The sequence below is a fragment of the Polistes dominula genome, unplaced genomic scaffold (assembly GCF_049000335.1).
Source record: "Polistes dominula isolate Pdom_NZ unplaced genomic scaffold, Pdom_raw_medaka contig_49, whole genome shotgun sequence".
In the NCBI taxonomy this organism is placed as follows: Eukaryota; Metazoa; Arthropoda; class Insecta; order Hymenoptera; family Vespidae; genus Polistes; species Polistes dominula.
In genome coordinates, this window is record NW_028300914.1 from 5,812,130 (window position 1) to 5,829,644 (window position 17,515).

At 36.0% G+C, this 17,515-nt stretch overlaps 1 protein-coding gene across 1 annotated transcript in view; it reads left to right on the top strand.

Annotated features, from left to right (window-relative positions):
* Positions 1–16,357: 16,357 nt before the first annotated feature.
* LOC107065044 (monocarboxylate transporter 10) overlaps positions 16,358–17,515 on the top strand; it is a 150,489-nt gene continuing 149,331 nt past the window's right edge. Inside the window, 1 exon segment of the mRNA XM_089169925.1 lies at positions 16,358–17,364. The gene's annotated coding sequence lies outside the window, so the exon portion shown is untranslated.

Consider the following 17,515-nt stretch of genomic DNA (forward strand, 5'->3'; position numbering starts at 1 on the left):
ACATTGTTTTCTTAATATTTAAATAATAAAATAAAATAGTTTTTGTTCATGTACCTCGTGATTTTTTTAAATTAACTTTTACACCCTTTTAGCGCGTTCTGGCGGCACTTTAGCCCCTAGCAAACTGTCTGCCAATATTTTTCCGCGTTTCCTTAATATAAATACAAGCTTTTTCCATAATTAGAATCCGTGTATCTTATGATTTTGTTCACACCTAAATTTCATGTGTTCAATCGTACGCCCCCGCTTTAAGCCACGCTTTTGCGATGGCAGACAGGCAGATTTATGTTCAGCTATACCAAAGGTACCTTTTTCAATAGAAATGAATCGTGTACCAATAACAAGCCTTTTTATGTAGCCAGCTCTCCGTCTATATAAAAAAATCGATGATTTCTATATAAAATAATTTATTGAAAGTAAATGATAGACAAATGGACAGACGGAAAGATGAAAATGCTTAAAGACATTTCACGCGAAATAGAAAAAGTAATCTGCAGTTATCTTTTTTTTTCTTTTTTTCTATATATTCCGGTTTTTAAGAAGGAGAAAACTTTTCATAAGCGTGAAACTTTCACGGCCGAGTTAATTTTCCGGTATGCCTATATACACCATACACATAGAAAGAGAGAGATAAACATAACACACACGTATACATATATATACGCATGCATGCATGCATGTTATGCATATAGAAGGAGGAGGAAACACATACGCTTCTACGCAGTGATTATTGATCGTCGTAACTTCTTTTCCCCGCAATATGACGTAACGAGTGCACCGGCTGGGCAAAGACGAATGTCTTTTGGCTTTGCTTTCCTAAAAGATAAATGAAAAATGTGTTGCGGATTCGACAGCAAAAGTGCCAACAGGAGGATGAGGATGTGGAGGAGGAGAACCGTTTAAATCTTACTTTTAACCATACGTTATTCTTTTTTCTACTTTCCTTGACCTTCGCGATCTAGATCACGGTTCACTTAACTTTCTTCGTCGAGAAATTGTTTAAAAAAATATTTTCGGATTAATAAAAGTTTTTAAATAAACTCTTTCTATTCCAATTTTAATTAGATGCTTAATGAAATAAAAAATTAAATAAACAAGAATTATTTTTGCAATTTGTTAATGTTAATAATAAAAATAAATTGTTAAACTATATTTTAGAGACCTTGAAGAGTATTAGTAAGTTTCGTCTGATTTTTTAAAAATATTAATAACATTGAAAAGCTGTCTTGATACGGATGGATTTTTATTAAAATCCATTTTGTCGATGAAAGATTAAAAAATGAAATATATAAATAATTGTTATGATAAAATAAAACATCTATATGCAGATTTCATTATTATATTATCATATATTTTTTTATTAACAGATAGACTCCTGGTTTCCTAAATTCAATAGCTCACCAAATGAAATATAAATTAATATAAAAATATAAATCTTGCAGAAATAAACAATTATAATAATAAAATAATAAATCATTTCAGTTAAACAATTTTTTCCTTACACCATAATGCGAATTTTTTTTTTCTATTAACGAAGACCAAAATTGCGTAGTAACGTTGATCTAGATCATCGTGATGGGATATATGATCCGATAAATATAAGAAACTAAAATGTAATTTGTAAAATGTAATGTCGTATGACAGATAACTTAGTTAAGTGTCTACAAATAGAATCTAAGGAGCTAACAATCAAGAGAGGGAGAGTGAGAGAGAAAACGAGGAAGAGATGGCTCTTGAAATAACAATGAAGATGAGAGGAAAGTCATGAAGGATCCTTTCCTAAGAGCGATCCTTCGATTCGAATAAAGAGCCTTTCTTCCCCCTTTTCCCTTTTATCCTTCGATTCCTTTCTCTCTTTTAGATTTCATTATTTTTCCCTGAATTATTCTAATAATCTACTAAAACTTTGGTAAAATTAAAATAAATTAGAGAAGTTTCATCCTACTATAAAGTTTGGTGCTTCATTTTTATTTTTAAAGAAAAGGTGAAAGATAAAGAGAGGGAAAGAGAGAGAGAGAGAGAGAGAGAGAGAGAAAGACAGAGAGAGAGAGACGATCATTCTAATCAAACTATATTTCAATTATTTTCTATTAGAAATAGGATATTTGACGTTTAATTATTTAATAAAATAAGAGGGTACTTTAATGATTTTAAATGCATCACTAGAACAATTATACTTATAACTAATAAATATGTGGTTTTATCTAATTTCGAGTTGCACAATTAAATGGTAAAATTAGTATTTTTTTATAAAATAATCACTATATTTAGATACTTATCATAGTTTTAAAAAATATTATTAAAATGCATAGAATCAGGCGTAAGATAACAATGTAGTGTAATGAGTAAAATAATGCGTACTTTTGGGAAGTAATTTTATCCATAAAACTTTTCCAGCTATTTATTATAGAGCAAGAGCCTACGATGGCCAGACCTTCGTTATTTTATAAAAGCTGAAAATTTTTCTGTGCATGTCCCCTATATAGGTAAAAACGACCAGCGACTATAGAGTTTGGGTTGTGGTTACTTGGGCAGGTAACAGGTAGTAAAGATGCATAAAATAATACCTTTAATTCGTTAGAGTATAAAGCTCAATTTTCTTATATTTTCTTCGGGATACCTTTAGAAATTACGTCATCCATTGCCGGACACTTAACATCGTGGTAACTCCTTGCCAGACACCCTTAATGTTCATGAAACAAAAGCAGTAGTAACTGTTACTTCATTTTACCGACAGGTACAATGTGTGTCGCCATCTAGCAGTAGTAACTGATACTTTATTTTATCGACAGGTAAAAATAATTATAAGTAGAATTATAATTTCATGAATGACATTTGTGTTCAACATCTGTTGTGGAAGACCTTTGCATTCCAAGGCCTCCACAACAACTGGCCACGGTAGCGAGTTAAAAGCGTTGGAAATATCTAAGCTCACTAGAATCATTATGTTTTGTTCCCGCACATTCGCGTCCACGTAGTTCCTGACGGTCAGGATCGCGTCGACGGTCGATCGGCCCGTCCTAAATCCGAACTGGGCCGGGGACAGAGCCCCTTTTTGTTCCAAAATCTGTTCATCCTGCTCTCTAGTACCCTCTCGAACAGTTTCGCGATCTCACTCACGACATATATCGGTCTGTATGAGCGGGTTGATCCGGGGGCAAGTCTCTTCCCTTCTTTATCAGCACCAGTCTGGTCTCTTTCCAAACGTACCACTGTTCACACATGCCGAGAAGCATTGCGCGTCCACATAGCGCCAACGCGGTTCGCACAACACAGCCCGGGACCCCGTCAGAGCCAGGCGCCCTCCTTCCCATTTTCCTCTTAGCGGTGATAGAGACCTCTTCCACAGAAACGCTAGCGTCCTCCTATACAGTTACGCACGGTTTGGTGTACTCCGGCTGGTGAGGGAACAACCCTGCCAGGACGTACTCGAGGCCGCTTTCCTCCAATGTCTCGGTGATGGGCGAGGCAAAAGGTCTTAATTTGCCCATGACCAGCCTGTACGGTCTGCCCCAGGGGTCTATGTCCAACTTACTAATCCAGTCTTGCCATGTCTTCCTCTTAGCCTCCTTTATGGCCCGAGCAAGAGCTCTCTTAGCGCTCCGCCAGGCCTCCAGATACCGTGCGATCTCCTGGGCATCCTGTTTTTTCCTGGTCCTGGTCAGCCGTCTTCTAGCTGCCGCCTCGCGGCCGCCCTGAGATCGGCGATCTCAGCTGTCCACCTGGGAACTCACCTTCTTCCATTGTTTCGGGTCCCCGTCCTAGACATGGCAACGTCGCACGCTTGTCTTAGAGTGTCCCGAATCCACTTCACACATTTACGCGCACTATCACTAGCACTATCACTACCACTAGCACTAAGCGCACTCCCGTACATCACTTCCTGGGTCCACTCCCCCGTTAGGAGTGCCGTGGAGAGTCTGTCCGGGTCTAACGTCCAGCGGGGAAGCCTTCTTCCCTATGAGCGGAAGTTTCGGAACCCTGCAGCCCCATGACCATAGTTAAAATGATATATATAGTATAAATGGTCGGAAAGGGACTCAGTCTCATCCACCCTCCAGTTCGATAGGCGGACACTGGCAGCTGGCGATTCCTACGTTAGATCTACGACGCTCAACCCTTGCGGTCAAACGCACGTGGGGCCACCAACCTGGGTAAAAAGGTAAACAGTTTAACCTGTTTGCTCAGACGCAGAGTAAGGCATCCCTAAAGTTACCCCTGCCGTCTGGATCCCATCTAGAAGATCAAGCATTAAAGTCACTGGCTAACAGTACGGGAAAGGTGGGAAAACTTTTCAAGAGCTCTTCGAGCTCGTCCAGAAGTCTATTAAACATATTAATGTTCTCGCTGGGTGGGAAGTAGACAGAAACTACCAGAGAGTCCTCCCATTTGACGGATACAAAGAAAAGACCCCGGCGCATCAGGCTACAGGTTCTTTTACCCCCGTTCACGAGCACTGCGGAGAGTGGGTTACCACCTAGGGACGGAAATCATATCCTGTCCTTATCGGGAACCCACCATGGCTCCGCGACGATCGCGACATTGGCTCCCGTTTCGGACATGCGTTGCGTCAATAGGTCCAGTGCCCGACGCGCATGGTTTATGTTCACTTGGATCACAGGCTCCATTATCAGTCGATTTTGCTGTTTTTCGGGGGAGAACCTCCTGGGCCATCCTCTCTTTCATTATCGTCACTGATGTTTATAGTGCTGGGAGTATGAGCATCCATGTCGACCTCGTCCAGCACTGGTATTCCTTCACAAATCCTATTGTCCCTAGAGGACACGCTAGCCTCCCGGGAAATCCTCACCTCCTTCTGTTTCCTAGGGGGGGACCATGGGGCAGTCCCATGAACCAGCCCGGTGACCAGTTCGAGACCGTCCCGCAGTCGCGCATATTGGGCAGTGTGGCTTTTCACCACACGTTCTGGCTTTGTGACCCGGTTTCCCGCACAAGAAGCAGATACCGGTCCTCTCCACCGTCGATGGGCAGCAGGTCACGACGTGACCCCTGGCCCAGCATTTGTGGCACTTCATAGGTTTCTGTCTGAGCTCTCTCACGCGGACCGTCGAGAGTCCCACACCGATTTTGTCCTTCGCTAGGGCCGCGCGAGCTATAGTCGCGGGAACAGAGACGGTGACTTCTCCCGCCCTCCCGCGACCCGTACATATTTCGCCGACCCTGATGGAGTTCGGATCCATACACGACTTAACCTCCATCAGCGCGTTCCTGATCGACGTGCTCGTCGCTATGACATCCAACCCTATGAGCCGTATGTCGATCATACGTTGAGGGCTCGCAATTTTGTCCTCAGGGAGGATCTTCTTCAATGCCTTCGTGACGTTGTTCGCCTTGCTGTCAGCGTTAGATCTGCCAAATAAGGGCCCCCGAAAGACCCCTCTGGTACGTCATCTCGGTTACGCCGAGGTCCTTTAAGTTGCCCGGAACACAGCATCCCTATAGAAGCTCTCGCCCTGGCACGTTAGGGAGATAGCCGCTGAACGCTCGTTCTCCCTATCCAAGTAGTTCCTTCTTCTTCTTCTTCTTCTTCTTCTTCTTCTTCTTCTTCTTCTTCTTCTTCTTCTTCCCTCTTCCTAGGAGGGCTTCTCCGCTGATGGTCGTGGTGTAGATCGGGCCAGGCGTTTGTGCGCTCACCAGTGGGGGCTGCTTCCTTATCGCCCTGCGCTTCTTCCTTCCCAATACCACGGTGAACTACCCGCTTATTTGGGGCACGACACTCGTTGCTGCCTCGGTAGCAGCTCGCGACACGACGATATTCTGATACGGCACGACACATACTCGTGAAAACGCGCTTGTCCCGGACGTAGTGCTCGTTCTCGGCACACAGTCGGATCTCGGTGCAGGTGAAGCCGTCACCCGCCCTGTAGCACTCGCGGGCGCCACTGGAGCAATCGTCCCACCGATCATCGACAGCCTAATGTCCGCGACAGACCTGGCGAGAGCACGAACCTTCGCCATAATTTGTTCTGTTGCAGGTCCACGCCCCGGTAATCGGGGCCCGGTCCCGAGCAGGGGGAGCGGGATTGCCATCTCTCATCCTCTGACCTTCTCGAGCGTCCTGATCTTCTCCAGGGCAAGGTTATGACGGGCCTCCATCCCTCATCTCGCCCCGGAGCCGAGAAATCGCCTAACTTTCGGAGCAGGCTGCGCCCCCACCGATGAGGCGACATTCCATCTCCCCGACCATACTAAGGGCGTTGCTGAGGCTTCTCCTCATGCGTATAAAGACGTCGCCCTTCAGATTCCTGGACCTCCTCCTGTCTTCTTCAGCGTCCATTATGTAGTACCTGGCTCTCTCTGCGAGTCGTCCTGACCCAGCAGACGGACCGAGGACGCCGTCGGTGCCTGAACTCCCAGACCAGTGGGGCCCATCACCGGCTCGCCTTTCTCCTAAGATGCGGTGGTCTGCCGCCACCTCTTTTGGCTTCTGTTGAAAACCAGAGAGACAGCCCCACTCAGCCCTAACTTCTCGATGGCGTGAGCAGCTCTCTGCCACTCCTCCAGTCCATCATCATCTTTCCTTCCTGACGCAGTTGCCGCTGTAGGCCAGGTTGCCTAACAGCAGGGACCATCCCGACGCATTATCCAGAGCAGAGGACGGGTTGCCTATCTTGAGATTAGGACAGTTGCTAGCTGTCGAAGACGGGGGGCCTATCAGACAACCACAAACAGTCACCGTGATTCGGGCATCCCTCTCGGACCTATTAAAAATCGAAGGTTTGCCTGTCATATTTATAATTTATTATTTGGAGGCAAGCTCCGATTAGAAAAGGAAAGGAATTGAAGGAAGATTAGAAGAGTACAATGAGTAGAAAGTGAGATAGAAAGAGTAAAAATTAACAATAGCCATCCAAGAGCATCCATACCACATGCTCATACTAGGAATTGAAAAGGCAAAGCTACCGTTGGAAGGGAAGAAGGGATAGTGAGATCATGGTACATAAGGCAAAAGAAAAAGTGTTTACAATGGCTTCGCAAAAGCAAGGGCGTAAGTCGTAAAGAAGTTAAATATAGTTTTAGAGTAGTTTAATATAGTTTTAATGTAGATTTATATAGTTTTATAGTAATTTAATGTAGCTTCATTGTAGATTTTAATATAGTTTTATAGTAGTTTAATATAAATTTAATGTAGAGTAATATAGTTTTAAAGTAGTTTAATATAGTTATAATGTAGATTAATATAGTTTTATAGTAGAAATAATGTAGTTTAATATGGAAATAATGTAGTTTATTATAGACTTAATGTAGTCTAATATAGAGATAATTTAGTTTAATATAGTTTTAATGTAGTTTATTATAGGACTATTGAACTTTAATGTAGTTTTAATATAGTTTAATAAGGTTTTAATGTAGTTTTATGTAATTTAATATTGTTTTAATGTAGTTTAATATAGTTTTAATGTAGATTGATATAGTTCTATGGTAGTTTAATATAGTTTGAATGTAAATTTATATAGTTTTGTAGTAGTTTAATATATTGTTATTGTAGTTTAAAATAGTATTATAGTAGCTTAATATAGTTTTATAGTAATTTAATATAGTTTTATAGTAGTTTCTTATTGTTTTAACGTAGTTTAATATTGTTTTAATGTAGTTTAGTATAGTTTTAAAGTAGTTTAGTATAGTTTTAAAGTAGTTTAGTATAGTTTTAATTTAGTTTAAACTCTCGTAGGCTCAATTTTACATGTTTGTCTTTTTTTTTCTTCTTATCTAGTATCTTGGCCGTTTTATAATCCCCCGCTGGTCCGTTACATTGCAGCCTACCGCTCCGTTACATTGCCACCTGCTGCTCCGCTACATTTTTTCAAATTACACCCATTCTAAAGAAGTTTTTACTTTAAATAAATGAACTATTTTGCACAACTATTAGATTTACGACTTACTCTCGATATCAGCGACATCTATGACGTCAGTCGCTCCTTACAGCATGAAAGTTCAAACGTGTTACAGTTTTATGGTTTTCTAAAAATCTAAGAATAGAAACAAAGAGATTGATTTTACTTCCTTAATTTAAGTCACACTCATACATAAATTTCAACAATAATAAATAAATTCTCTTTCATGTAAAAGTTTATCTGTTCGCGGTAAAATTGTTATACACGTGAATACCTTGGAAACATACACTAAACTCTAGACAAAATGATTTATTATGTATATATAATATATAAATATACGTGGAATATATATATATATATATATATATATATATACATATATGTCCGATATTTTGTATCTTATCATCTTGCATGCAAATGGGAAAACATAATGCTATTTACAGGAGAATTAATCCTGGCTTGTGCATGGCCAGACTAAAAGCTGTAGGACCAATGTCGAATACTATCTGTATCGATCGAACAATGCATCGTAATGCTGTGATTGGTGCTTAAGCATCATTGTTCGAGCCTTGGCAGAGAAGAATATCGATCGTTTCTATTCTGCTATCGTGATTAAGATAGTACCTCACTTTTTTCACCCCCGTATCTCCTAAGCCACTCCAGCCGCCCACTATCCCTTCCTGTTCTTTTTTTTTATTGAAGTAACTTTAGCAAGAGACGGATATAGAAATTAAAAGAAGGAGAGTGAGAGATAAGGAAATAAAAAATAAAAAAAATGTTACGGATACTTTCCTCGTATAATAAGACGGAGTCAAACTACAGGCTTTCATCTGAATTTACGCGGCACTAATTTAAAGGAAGGGGGTTGGAAGGGGTAGAGAATATTTTTATAAACGATATCAATTTACACGATCCGAATTTATACAGTCAGAAAATATCTATTTCCTTAGGAGTTGTAAGTAATAAGTGTGTGTACGCTAACATCGATGAGAAGACTTATTGTGTGTGTGTGCGTGTGTGTGTGGGTGTGCATGTGTTTTCTACAAGTCACTTATAATTATTCGGTAAACGATGTTTTAAAAGCGTTTGTTCTATATTATTTTTTTTCTCATCAGCCAAAAAATTAGAAAATGCAATTATTTACATTAAAAAACGAACCTTCGTAATTTCAACAAAAAAATTTAACGAAATGTTTAAGCACATATCGACAAATTTATGTAAAACTTATTGTAAAAGAATAAATTTTTATAAAAAATCATAGAAAAAAAAGATTCACATTTGCAAATGAAAATGAATTTGAATTTCAACGAATATTTATATAGACGATAAAGATGACGAGTTTGGGCCAATTAAAAAAAGGAAAAAAGGTTTGATTGATTTAAATAAAAATTTCGATGGTGACGACGAATATAATTTATATTATTAATTTTTCTCTTTCGCTAAGCTATGTGAAACAAATATGTATTTTTGAAACTGTATATGCTAGTTTTTCTTTTTCCAATATAATTTTTTTTTCTCAATACTTTTTCGTTTATACTATTACCCGGGATTTTCAATTGGATAAAAAAATATTTTACTCGGAACGGATATTCGTGAAAATTCAGAGGTACACTTGCAGATAGATGGATATACATTTATTTATTTATTTATTAACAGCATGTTGGCTTAGTAAATGGACATGGTTATATATTCACAAAATATAACATAATACATAATACGTAATACATTTGAACAATTATATATATCAATATAATATATCAACATAATATCTCTGCCAAATATTTTATAATATAATCTTAACTCATTTTTCCACAATGTTGAAGTAAAAGTAAATGAAGTAAATAGAAAAGCCCGAGGTTTCTATTTTCTTTGTCTAACTTTTCCCTTCGGTGTCCAAACATAAGAATGGTATCCCTTTGCCGTTCGACCGTTTTCATAAAGGTCTGTCTTTTCTTATATATCATCCTTTTCCTTTCTTTCGTATTATTTTTCTTTTGCTTCTTCTTCTTCTTCTTTTTCTTCTTCTTCTTCTTCTTCTTCTTCTTCTTCTTCTTCTTCTTCTTCTTCTTCTTCTTCTTCTTCTTCTTCTTCTTCTTCTTCTTCTTCTTCTAGAACCTTTCATTATGCAACATTACGCGTTAAGGTTGAGAATGAAAGATGCATGCTTATCTTCATCTTTCTCTCTTTCTTTCTCTTTCTTTTTTCAAGGTTCTACAAGTTTTATTTAACGAAAAGCATTAATATTATTTTTTTAACTGAAAATACAAGTTATCATCTTCGTTTCGTTTCGTTGCGTTTAGTCCAATTTCTATTTCTTTTTTATTTCTTTCTTTTTTCTTTTTATTCTACTATAAACGAGAAAAGGTAATCTCGATGCATATTAACATTTTATCAAAAACGTGATCGATAATTAATCAAACAAATGTACTCTCTTCTACTACAATATCTCTTGTCATTTGATCCTTTCTCTCTCTCTCTCTCTCTCTCTCTTTTGCTCTTTTTTTTTCTTTTTAATCCACTTCAAAAAAGCAGAAACGTTTTTATTCGATAGATCAACGATTCCCAGTGTGTATGTGTGTGTGTGTGCGTGTATATGTGAGATTCCGCGAAAATTCTCGAGTTCCGGTATTTTGTTTAAAATATTCATAAGCATCGCATGAAACAAATCTGCAGAGGAAAATATTTAAACGTCCGAATTTTGGTGTCATTCGTATCGGGAAAAAAGTATGAATGATTTAAACACTTTAGAAATTACAAATTATAGGCAAAAGTTAAATTTTCAAAGAGGAGAAACAGTTTATATCACATATTATATTAAAAAAAATAATAATAATAATTTCCATTTAATTAATTTCCTATTCGATATATTTTTTTATAGGATTCAATATTTTTCTTTAATACTATTTTAAAAGAGGAGAATTCTAAAAAAAATAAACGAAAAGAATATGTTTTTTTTCTTTCAAGAGTCGGTATATTTTTTATAATCTTATATTATTAAACATTAAAGATAATTAGAGTAAAATTGAAAAATAATAAATGTAAGAATTTTCGATTTTCCCATTTCTTTAAGAGTTTTGCGGTATTTTAGTTTCGTCCTTGAATTTCGGCAATATTCACATATCATCATCAATAATTTGTGGTATCCCTGTAATTGTTATAGCTAGCTTAGGGGATGTCTTGTGAATGCCATGATTAACGATAAATTTTTTTTGTCTTATTTTCGAATAGGGATGAATCGAGTGAAGAAAGAAGGATGGTGAAGGGTAGGCAGAAGGGGAAAGGGGGGAAGGGGGAATTGATATAAGGGATCGGAGGAAAGGCGAGAAGAAAAGCCTCTTTGACGCGGCATCTAATCCTAATCTTCTTTTAAATCTATCATGAGGTCCTATGACCTCGTGCGCTTCTTGGATTTACGACGTATGCTCGCGGACGTTCAAGATGTGCTAAGTAGAATAAAAATAAGAAAAGAGAAAAAATAAAGTTAAGGGAAGGGAAAGGGAAGAGGAGGTAAGAGAAGAATAGAAAAAGAAGAAACAAGAATAGAAAGAAATAGGGTTAAAGGAAGTTGGTCTCACGTGCTACCTCAATTGAATAAATTATACAGCTCGTATTTTTTTTCATCGAATTATTTAACACCCTGTGACAAAGAAAAAAGACAAAAAGAAGAAAAAATAACGAAATAACGAAAAGATAAATTTATGAGAGAAAAGGGAAAAAACGAATTTACCAAATAGCTTTGACTCGTATTCATTTTCTTTCCAACAATAATAATACTGTTGTGCATCATTATCACGTACGTTTTATGATTATATTTAAACTAGATTTGTAGATTTTCTTTCTCTCTCTCTCTCTCTTTTTTTGTCGCACGTATTTAGTTATAGTTTATTAAGATTAATCGATTCTCAAAAGAATGTTTGTGACACGAACGTTAACAGACGATGACGAAGGGGAAAACAACGAAGGTTTTATCGCAATTTTTCAACGCATCGAAGTTGGTTTCTGTTGATGCGAAGAAATATTTAAAATAAAAAAAAAAAAATAATGAAAAAAAAGGAAAAGAAAAGAACAGAAAAATACGCAAAGGCGTGAGATGGTTTTAAATTCATTTTCTTTATTAATTACTAAACTGTGTTGACGACGTTTTTCAAACGTTCCACGTATACCACCGGTGCGTTTTATGTCTCTCCATTTTTGAATTATTTTCGATTCTACTTTACTTTCGCATCAGTTTTTCTCTCTCTCTCTCTCTTTCTTTCTCTTTCTCTGTTATTCTCACTCTTCTACTTTGCGTGCACATTATTTTGCAAGCGCGAAAATGAAAGATGTTATGCAAGAACGATGAATATACGAGATAAATATACATATATTAATGATAAGCAGCTGCGAACTTTCTAGAAGTGTGTGTATATATACACACGCACACTTATAGTGTGTATATATATAAGGGTGGGTCAAAAAAATCGATTATTTTTTTTTTTTACAAGTGCCACGGAAAAATGGGTTGCTAAACACCTTAAAAAAATTCTCACCAAATATAAGCTCTTAATCCTCCGCATCGCAGTTTCTTATTTTTTTTCAGTCTAATAGATTAAAATTCATACCTTATTATTTATTGATTGTACAGAAAAATGTTCTAGACAAATTTTGTAGGAAATTTAATGCTTTACAAAAAAGGTATCTTATATATTTTCCGTAAACCTCACCATTTGAATGATATAGAAGATTTAAATTTGATTATTTTAAGACAAAATTCATTTTTGTTTATGAATTTTATAACTCGACAATAACTGACTATTATAAAATGCGCAATACAAATTTTTGTAGGAAATTAAGTGCACTATAAAAATGGTGTCTTATGTTTTGGCGATTAAATTAAGCGTTCAAAAAATATTAATCATCAAACTTTTATGTGTACTGATTTCTGTCTCTGAATATCTTTATATGAAATATAATATATATATGCAGAGGAGAAAGACTCATTTTTCTTTTGAGAAAAAGCTGGGAAGAGAATAAACAAACGTGACAATATCAATCGATCATAATTAATTAATTAATTCTTTTAACCCTTTTATTATGATCGTCTTTGACGCAGTATGTAATTCGTTTCTAAAAAAAAATATTCATACGAGTGTCATTTAACATTAAATTTTGTTATTATTGCGTAGAATACGATCCATATATGGGTCGATAAGTTTTTCGTAAGAAGATTTGCGTGTTCGTTATTTTCCCTCTTTATTTTTTTTTGTTTTCATTCATGGAGTTAAAAAAAATTCCGAAAGAGCAGTGAGAGTATTTGAAAAAGTAGAAATCCTTTAAAAAATTACTCTCCAGTCGAGGAAACGAAACAATGTTATAATTCGCACATCGAGTCATCGATTTTTTAATCTCTTTCCAATCCTATCCGTTTTCCGCGTTTCATCCTTTCATGAATAATAATGTGGTACCTGTAATGAATAAATCCGTGAAATAAAATGTGCTACGCGCTAGGATGGGCTTTAGGGTTGCGTGAAAATATATGAAGATTTTTCTATGATAAGAACTAAAAATGGAAAAAAAATATATGTATTCTAGGATACTCATGCCACGCGTTTCTGTGGTTTTGTTATAAAACATTGATCTAAACTATTTAATGTAGTCAAATCAGTATTCACTAATAATTTCTGGGACTTCAAATTAGGTATAAAACAACATTAAATATTTTTAATATATATAATATATAACATATTAATAACAACACATAAAATAATACCATAATTAGAATGGAATACATAAAATAATAATACACGAAAAAATATAAAAAGTAAGGTTATGTCGTATGTAAATTGAAATAATTGAATTTTAATACAGCGCCATCTATTGAAAACTTGCAGTACCTAGAGACCTAGATAATCTTTAAATAATAAATTCTTCAATTAGCAATAAAAAATAAAAATAACCGTTATAAAAACTATCCTATATTTTAAGTTGAAAAAAATCACACAAAATAAAAGAAATTTCATTAGGATCGGTTCAGAGGTTTCGAAGTCCATTGGAAACCAACAATGTGATACTCTGATTTATTTTTATATATATTTTTATATATATACACAGGGTAATATACAGTATAAGTGTAAGTTTCCTAGGGTATTTTCCTTAATTATTAATTATTACTTATTAATTATTAATTAAGTTTCTAGGGTATGTTTCCTAACATGATGACTAATTAACGAAGAATGTAATACTTCTACCTTAACAGTTAGTCAGTTACTATATTAGTACATGTGTAAATGACATGTAGTATTGTAAATGCATTTGTATTGTTATAAACAGTACTTTGAAATAAAACTTATTTTATAAATATGTCACAATCAGTAATCATTAAATTCCACTTTGTATAATACTTTTTTTTAAAGCAATATTTGATGATGTATCGGAATACGAAAATAAATATTAGCCGTTCCATTTAAAAAATTGAAAATTATTCTAATAAAAAATAATAATAAATTATAAAAATATTAATAATGATAAATAATAAATAATAATAAATTATAATAATAAAAAACAGATTAAAACACTATATGTAATTTTAGATATCCTTGAATTTTGGTTTGAAAAATTTTATCGTACAACGAATAACTTAGGAGTTATTTGAAGGATGTCAGGTGATTTACCTTGTATATATATATGTATATAAAAATAGAAAAATAATTGAAATAAAAAAGGAACACAAAAATTGAAAAGTAAAAGATAAAAATAGTAGAAGTGAATTTTATTCAAGGTTCGTTTAGGCGAGTTGCGTTAATGAACAAACGAACGAACGAACGAACGAACGAATGAACGAATGGGAATGCGTCGAATCCATTTGAGAATCTCTCGTAAGGTAAGTTTTAAGCTTACTACTACTACTACTACTGCTACTACTATTACTACTACGACTACTATTGGTGGTGATGTAGGAGAAGAGATCTTGTTCTGCCAGCATTTCGCGTTTCAATTAGAGTTATATCTCGATGCTTGCGTATATTCTAGTAGCTTCAACACGCACCAATGTAGAAGGTACGTTCCTTTCCTAAAAAATTTTCACATCTTCGCTAACTCGTCAAAAATACAATTTCGCTTAGTACGCGAGTTTCATTTTTTTTCGATTACAGTTTCACTACAAAATTGTTCTAATTTTTTATATCAAAGAAACAATGAGATATTATTGACGAAAAAAGAAAGAAAAGATATCGAACACCTCGTTATTTTTTCATCATGAAATTTTCGTTAATTTTTGTTGGAAGACGAGGATGATGATATATGCGATTTTTGATAAAGAAAAGAAAATATAAAACAAAAAAATCGAAAGAAGAAAGAAGGTAGAAAGAAAATAATAAAGAAAGGAAGAGTGGAGGCCTGGTGGTGAAAAGAAAAGACTGATATACGCGTGGCTGAAGGGAAAGAAGTGAAAAAAGGGATAAGGGTGAGAATATCAGAGAATACCTAGAGCGAAGTAAAGCAGAGCAGAACAGAGTAGAGCAGCTCAAAAAAAAAAGGAAGAAAGAAATACAGAAAGCAAGAAAGGAAAAAAGGAAGAAAAAAGGAAGGAAGAGGGGGTGAAAAAGAGACTGAAATACGCGTGGTTGAAGTAAAGAAGTGAAAAAAGGGATAAGGGTGAGAATATCAGAGAATATCCTGAGAAAAGCAAAGCAAAACAGAGCAGAGCAGCCAAAGAAAGAGAGAAAGCAAGCAAGAAAGTAAGAAAGCAAGAAAGGAAGGAAGGGAAAGGGGAATGGTGAAAAGAAAAGACTTATATACGCGTGGTTGAAGTAAAGAAGTGATAAAATAGATAATTGTTATTATTAATTGTCATTAGGAACTCGAAAGTTCATTACCGCAAATACAAAATCCCGCCAATGTTTCCGTCCCTGAATGCGATCCCTCCATTCGCGGTCTTCGTAGCCTATTTCCTTAAGAGGAAAAAGGGATAAGGGTGAGAATATTATAGAATATCAGAGAATGTCAGAGAATATTCAGATTAAAGCAAAGCAAAGCAAAGCAGAGCAACCGAAGAAAGGAAAAAATCAAGAAAGCAAGAAAGGAAGGAAGGAAAAGGGGGATGGTGAAAAGAAAAGACTGATAGACGCGTTGTTGAAGGGAAGAAGTGAAAAAAAGGACAAAGATGAGAAAATATCTGAGAATATCAGAAAATACTTAGAGTAAAACAAATCGGACCAGACCTTACCAGAGGAGACCAGTGTAGAGCAAAGCAGTGCAAAGCAGAGCAGACTAAAGCAGAGTAAAGCAGAGTAAAGCAGAACTGAACAGAACAGAGAATAGTGTAGAATAGAGTAGAATAGAGTAGAGAAGTAGAGTAATGTAGAGAGAAGAGTAGAAGGAAAGAGAAAAGGGGCTGTAGAAGAGGAGAAAGAGAAAGAGTAGGAGGAGGAAGAGGAGGAGGAAGGAGCTGAGGGTGTCGCGGGGGGAAAGGGGGGTGGTGGTGTATCCGAGGGGGAAGCTTAAGCATAGGGATGCTGTGGGCAGAGAGCTGTTTCAGTCGCGCGACGGCTCTCGCCCCGGCCAGTCGATCGAGCTCTTGCACAAAAGGAAGAGAGAGAGAGAGAGAGATACACGTTTCTCTCTATTCTCTCCTCTTTCTCTTTTCTCTTTCTCATTCTCATTTATTCTTACTCTATTTCTCTCTTTTTCTCTCTCTCTTTTTTTGATTTTTCTTCTTCTACTTCTACTTCGAATACTGTCATATTTCTATAATTTACCGCTTTTTTTTTTATTTATTTTTATCATTATTAATATCCTCCTCTCATCGCACGGTTAGGATCGTTCATTTTGTTATATTTTATATATCCGTAAAAAAAAAATCATATGTACGTTAGTACGAAGTTCTCATTAATTGCGTACCGTGACGTAAACGTTGATTCGATGAAAATATTTGGTTAGTTAACTCGTTGCCGATTTGTTGTGCATCGTTGAACTTTCAATACGAAATCTTCTCGTGTATATACGACGTTTTAGGGGGGAGAGAGAGGGGTTTGGGGTTGTTTGTGAAAAATCTGGTGTTTTCTTTTTTCTCCTTTTTTGTTTCTTTAACTTTCGGTGCATGTGGTATTATTTTTGTTAACGCGGGACGCTTGATGTTTGGTGGATAAGAAGAAAAAGAAGAAGAGGACGAGGAAGAAGAAGAAGAAGAAGAAGAAGAAGAAGAAGAAGAAGAAGAAGAAGAAGAAGAAGAAGAAGAAGAAGAAGAAGAAGAAGAAGAAGAAGAGGAAGAAGAAGAAGAAGAAAAAAGAAGAAGAAGAAGAAGAAGAAAAAGAAGAAAAAGATCGAATGTACACCAAAGAGTGGGAAGGAGAAAAGAGGAAGATATCCTGCTACAACAACCACCTGTGTTCTTAGGACAAATTCTGACGCGCCAAGGATGTTGCTCGTGATCAGGGTTGCTACGGATGATGTAGTTTACCTACGTCTCTGAGATCCACCTGTTTTTTCTTTCTTTCTGGATTTAAAGATACCAAGGATTACGGATTTACGCGTACGTATTTTTTTACCCATTATTCGATCTTTTCTTTTTGTACGAAATAATTATTATTCGATACGGGAAAAACTAGGGTAAGTTATTTCTCAAGGAAGACACAATAATAATAATAATAATAATAATAATAATAATAATAATTTTACATCGT